This window comes from Papaver somniferum, chromosome 5, assembly GCF_003573695.1.
Source record: "Papaver somniferum cultivar HN1 chromosome 5, ASM357369v1, whole genome shotgun sequence".
Taxonomy (NCBI): Eukaryota; Viridiplantae; Streptophyta; class Magnoliopsida; order Ranunculales; family Papaveraceae; genus Papaver; species Papaver somniferum.
Window position 1 is genome coordinate 116602690 of NC_039362.1, and position 6628 is coordinate 116609317.

At 37.9% G+C, this 6628-nt stretch overlaps 1 long non-coding RNA gene across 1 annotated transcript; it reads right to left on the minus strand.

Annotated features, from left to right (window-relative positions):
• Positions 1-1683: 1683 nt before the first annotated feature.
• On the minus strand, positions 1684-3135 carry LOC113277732. The gene is made up of 5 exons (XR_003325109.1): positions 3061-3135; positions 2912-2966; positions 2491-2562; positions 2292-2401; positions 1684-1808 (listed from the first exon to the last, which is right to left on the minus strand). It is a non-coding gene; the product is annotated as an uncharacterized LOC113277732 (long non-coding RNA).
• Positions 3136-6628: the final 3493 nt, after the last annotated feature.

The following is a 6628-nucleotide window of genomic DNA, read 5'->3' on the forward strand; positions in this document are numbered from 1 at the left end:
TCACCTAGTTTCCTCAGTATCACTGCGCCTCCAACTTGTTAATAAGTCACGCACTTGGAACAATTTCTTTGGTTCGTATTCCAAACAGTAAAGGAACAACAAATCTGTTCAGTAACAACTCTTTTCAAATAACGTGATATGAGTCTGACAAAGGATCTTCCGTTTAACCAATAAACTCCTTTGTCGGGTCCTTAGATCAATCTCTCAACAACTAGTGAAGTAATTGTTAGACTATGCAATCAATACTATTAATCACAAAGAAGTGTATTGATGTCGATCTACTCAACTAATCAATCCAACCTATCACAAAGATAAACCGATTATAGTTGGATACCTTTCCAGCCGAAACAAGTATTGTGCACACCAAAGATTATGAACCCAAAAAGTCTTCTTGTCTTCAAATCTTCTTTAATATTCAATCAGCACCTGCACACAATCAACTTGAATCTCTTGTGATCAATCACACACAAAACGGAGTCTGTTAACGTTGGATTATCCCAAGACGTCTTTAGATCTACAAACAGTCTAAAGATCCCCGTCGAAACTTCGATCTAGTTTGAGTGAATCTTATATCAGAAGAGAAGATTCTCAAGCATAAACAAACTAGGTGCAATCAAAGTTCAACAACTGTTAGTCAATCAAATCAATCGAAAACTAAAATAAACAACAATTATCTAGTTTCCCACCAATGGTACTAATAGAGCTTCTCAATCCCAAAGAAGTCTTTAAACTGAGGGGCCGTAAGAGTCGCCTAATTAGGTTACTTTCCTCTTCGAATAGGCGGCTCCACCAGTAACAACACAACTAGGTAGTTTTGATGACTCTGAGGATTAGTTTGCTAGAAATGCAAAATTCAATATTTATAGACAAGGAAGTTTGGACACCAAGGAATTTCCAAAACCGAATATTCTCAAAGATATGCAACAAACACAACCGGTTTTCATAATTCCTGGAAAATGCACTGTCCAAATATTGACCGAAATCCCAATAGAAAAATCTATAATCAGTAAATGCACTTTACTAATTATTCTTTTCTAAAGATATGCATTTAATTGCTGGAGATTAAATAGCATATAAAAACTAAGAAACACTACACCAAATTCTAGGATTAGAAACAGAGCTAGCCGTTACTAAAACGGATTGTAACGGCTCTGTTGCAAAAGTGGGTGTTACAGTTACGAATTTTGGTTGTAACGGCCTTAGTAACAGGTGTTAACCGTTACGAATTGCCTCGTGGTAACAGCTCAGGTTCGTTACGATTTTTTTTTAACAACGAGGTCGTAACGTACCAGAGCCGCTACTACGTGGCTAATTAGTAACAGGCGAGAGCCGTTACTACGTGGCAAGTTGAAACAGTTTACAGCCGTTACGAATTTTTTCGTAACAGCAAAATAATTACTGCCAGTCAACATTGACCTGACCAATTTTGACCAGGTCAAGGCTGACCGGCAGTTCATTTTTTACCGTAAATAAGCCGAAATTCTAAATTCAATACCCTGCATACACCTTTCAATACATTCATAACCACATTCAACAACAATTTGTTCAATCATTCATATCACATTCATTCAATTCATCTCAGATTCATATAACAAAAGAACTGAAATTTCTGTAAGTACCAATTTTTTTTTTTGTTAAGTATCAAATTTCTAAAGGAATACATGGAAGGTTCCAATACAAATTTCTAAAGGAACAGATACAAACTTACTAACTGCCTACAAAACTTGAATACATGGAACTTACAAACCTTGAAGTTGCTTTGTTCTCCACCCTTTCTGATGAAATAGAGCAACTCGATGTAGGCAATCCTGCAAAATACAACAGGCAGCATTATTATGACAAGTAAACTGGAAGAAATAATGCTCAAAATACGCAACAAGTAAATGCAAACAAGCAATAGAACACAACTCAAAATGCAAACAAGCAATAAAACACAACTCAAAATACGCAGCAAGTAAATCCTCCTCGGAGAATTCTTCGTCATCTTCACATACAACCAAGAAAAACGTATCTTAAATTACAGGAACTTGACAAATAACACAAAACTCAAAATGCACTAACCAGAGCATCCGTAACACATGAGTACTTTTATTATCATGTCTTTAAAATCCATACAATAGACCAAGACAGTCAACTAAAATTGACTCCATGTAACATATTATCATGGTTCAGAATCTAATTCAAGAAGGAACAGAGAAATCCGAACTGAAAGAACTATGTCCACTAGTTGTAAACCAAGACAAAAAAAAAAAAAATCCACTTTCACAAAGTTATACATGCAAGCCTCTTACCAGACATCAGGATAGTGTTAAACGCTTTCACCGACTTTCCATCCTGGAACATCCGTCATGATTCTCGCTTCTTCCTCTAGTCTAAATACTTTTTTCATTGGCTGGCGAATCTGATATAAAGTTAGGTAAGATTTAGTCCTGATTTCACATAGAGGTGTGTGATTGGACGGGTAAAGGGGATTGACAGTGTAGATTTCACCTTTCATCCTTTTCGGCTTGAAGCATAGGGAGAATCCCTCTCCGGGAAGCATATTTCTCTTCTTAGAGTGCCCTGCATATCAACATTAACATGTATGTGTCAGCACCACTTCTCAGACCATGCCAAGGTTGTCCTTAAACAGACAGCTTCAGTTCTAGTAGAGTTAAGACAGTAATTATTCAAGTCCTTAAGAAGCAGCGAACATGAAACTCCCTGGCCAAGCATTTGAGATTGAATAATAGATGTCCAGCTAAACTGGCACTAACAAGGTTATTTGGATAGATCTTTCCCCTGGCTAAGCAAGATGTTCATATTGCTTTGTTAATTTGCAGGTCAAGAGTTTTAAGAGCTTCACTCCTAGTCATTCATCTATATTCTGGCAGTATAGAATATGAAATTAGGAAAGGCAAAGATACTTAACTAGTTAACTGCAACTAGGTAAGATGAAGCTTCATAAGTTGGCACTATCTTTTGTCCTGCAACAAACCAAAGTCCATAAGCTCTCTCACCAGAACTGAGTACAATTGTAAGAAACAGGAAATCAATCAAGTATACAAGTGAAGTACTTACCTGGTAATCTAGAAGGTACACAAGCTGATGCCAACCCCACTGCAGTTCACTTCCCACCAGCGCAATACCTCGCAAAATATCCACAACGAATAAAACATTATAAGAAAACTTATAAATACATGAGAAAATATGTCATAGGCAGAGAACTACAAAATTAAGCAAAAAGCAAAAAACAAAAAGTGAACAAACATAAGATAAACATCAAGAGTACAAACAATATCCTAAATTATTAAAGAAATATAGAAATCCTAAAGGTAGCGAATTTCAGAACAGACAATATTGGAGCCTTAAAACTGCATTGTAGCTTTTCAGGCGACGCTCAAACTCTTCCGCCAACAACACTGATCTGCAACTATCATACATCAACACCTGAACCTGCAGTTCCATCATCTTCTTCTCACTTCAACCACACTGTCACAGCTGAAACATATCCATGGGCTTCATAATCTCCATTGTATCCGTACATATTACCAGCTGCAGCAGGCCACTGGTTTGGATCTGCATGTTGCAGAACCATACCACCGGATTGGGCAGAATAGTTTGGCCAGATTTAAAATCTTCCACTGATGTAAGTAAATTAAAATTAATGCAGCATGACATATGATAATAAGTGTCCACAGGAAAAGAAGAATAAATCTTACTCTTGCAGTGTTTCCGTCACTTCCATCACTGGAACCATCAGTCTTATAGTCCCCGTTATATCCATCGGCAGTTAGTGTTCCTCAAACTTTTTCAATTTGTCAAGGCTATCTGCATATCGCCTGAGACAAGATTTCAGTTAGTCTTGTAAGTACTGACCCATGTGCGCATACTAAGATTTTCTATTAGATGTAAAATGAGTTAACTGGTGGGTAGTTCTACGCTTGTAACATAGCAAAAGTAAAATGGATATAATTAATGACTAACATTTTCACATGAGCAACCTGAGATGTAGAACGAGCTCCACAGTTCCCCATCACCCCTGTTAACATAGGTTATTGCTCTTTCTTACTATGAATATAATAATTTTCCTAACCACAAACTGAAGCAGGTGAGGAATATGAGATTCATACGGCTGGAAACGTTCACACCAAATGAATAGAGAACCGTCAGGCTGTCTTACAAATGCTTCAATTTCCTCGCATTCAATCTGCAACTCCATTCCTAAAAACAAGCCAAGATTATTCACACAATCACAGACAAAGTACACAGGACCATACATTGACAAAGTGGTGGTTACTGTTAAAATTATAAACTTGATTTTAGAAGTGTCTAGAATTATCTAGGCCCAACTAGTCTATTGTAGATTAGTCCACAATACTCTAGCCCATCTAGAGGCTTCATGGCTATAAGGACCCAAGCTTACTAGAATATTCATGAATGTACAAAAGGTTCTAAACTATCTAGAAATATCTAGCACATGTTGTAGTTAGTTGGGATAGATATTTCTCTAGGGAGTTCTAGAGAATTCTTAGGTTGGCTATAAATAGGGAGGTAGTGCAACCAAGTGAAGGTGTAATTGAGTGAAAAACAAAGTTAGTGGTAAGGTGAGAATTAAAGGGAGTGTGTGTAAGAAGTAAGGTCTTGTACCACCAAACAAAGTTTTGAGATCAATAAAATTTCATTTCTCTTAAACCACAGTTGAGTGTCTGTGAGCCCATTCTCAAATCATTTTCAATACCCATTTAGCCCATTAACTTCAAAATCATTTCCAACAAAGTGGTATCAGAGCCATAGATCCTAATGACTAGTGAAATGTTTCCGTTTCATGTACCTAAACTCACCAAAGATAACTATGAAAATTGGAGTATCCAAATGAAGGCGTTATTAGGCTCGCAAGATGCATGGGAGATTGTAGAGAAAGGTTATGTTGAACCGGATGATGAAGCGGCGCTTCCGCAAAATGAAAAAGATGCGCTGCGCATTTCAAGAAAGAGAGACAAGAAGGCTCTCTACCTCATCTATCAAGGAATGGATGAGTCGTCATTCGAGAAGATATCAAGAGCCGCTAATGCAAAGAAAGCGTGGGAGATTTTGCAAAATTCATTCAAAGGCGTGGACAAAGTAAAGAAGGTGCGGTTGCAAACTCTAAGAGGTGAGTTCGAATCTCTCTCCATGAAAGAGTCCGAATTAATATCGGATTATTTTTCAAGAGTTTTAGTTGTTGTTAATCAACTAAGAAGAAATGGCGAGGTCATGGGTGATAGTCGTGTGATTGAAAAAATCTACGGTCACTTGTTCCTAAATTCGACTATATCGTCGTTGCAATCGAGGAGTCCAAAGACGTTGAATCCATGACCGTGGATGAGCTCATGGGATCTCTTCAAGCCCATGAAGAAAGAATGAGAAAGAGAAAAAAGAGGAGCGGTAGAACAAGTTCTACAAGCTAAGCTTACTTTAAAAGACAAAGGAGAGAGCTCTAGTAATATGCTAGAGGAAGAGGACGTGGCTACTACGGCGGAAAGAAAGAGGCAAGCAAAATAACGATGATCAGAGAGGCCAGAGGTCAAGCTCCACAAGAGGTCGTGGTAGAGGAAATAATTCATGGCGCAACAACCAATAATAGGCCAAGGTATGACAAATCTCAAGTCGAATGCTATAATTGTCATAAGCTTGGTCATTATGCTTCGGACTGTCGATCTTCTTCAAATAATGTCGAGGAGAGAGCAAACTACGCTAGTAAAGAAAATCAAGAAGACCAGACCTTGTTGGTGGCATGCAAAGGAGGTGACTATGATGAAAACTGTACATGGGTGCTTGATACGGGAGCAAGCAACCATATGTGCGGCACGAAGGAAAAATTCGTGGAGCTTGATGAATCAGTTTCCGGCAATGTGACGTTTGGAAATGGAGCGAAAACTCCGGTGAGTGGTCTTGGCAAAATTTTGATTCGATTAAAAAATGGAAGCCATCAATTTATTTCTAATGTTTATTATGTCCCTAACGTAAAAATGAATATATTAAGTTTGGGACAACTCTTAGAAAAGGGCTATAGGATGAACATGGAAAACCTTAGTCTTTTCATAAGAGATAGGAGAGGAAAACTAATTGCCAAAGTGCCAATGACGGGAAATAGGATGTTCTATCTGAACATTCAAAATGACATCGCGAGATGTCTGACTGCTTGTGTGAAAGACTCGTCATGGCTCTGGCATCTTAGATATGGACATCTAAATTTTGGAGGATTAAAGTTACTGTCCAAACAAAATATGGTTAGAGGTTTGCCAAGAATAGACCACCCGGATCAATTGTGCGAAGGATGTTTACTTGGAAAACATTTCAGAAAAAGTTTTCCTAAGGAAACACTGACGAGAGCCACAAAGCCACTGGAGTTAGTTCACACGGACGTTTGTGGACCAATAAAGCCAAGCTCGTATGGTGGAAATAACTATTTCCTCATATTTGTCGACGATTTTAGTCGAAAAACATGGGTTTATTTCTTGAAACAAAAATCGGAGGTTTTCTCCAATTTCAAGAAATTTAAATCCATTGTGGAGAAAGAAAGCGGCTTCGAAATTGTGTCTATGAGATCAGATAGAGGAGGTGAATTTACCTCGAAGGAGTTCGAGTCTTACTGTGAAGACAATGG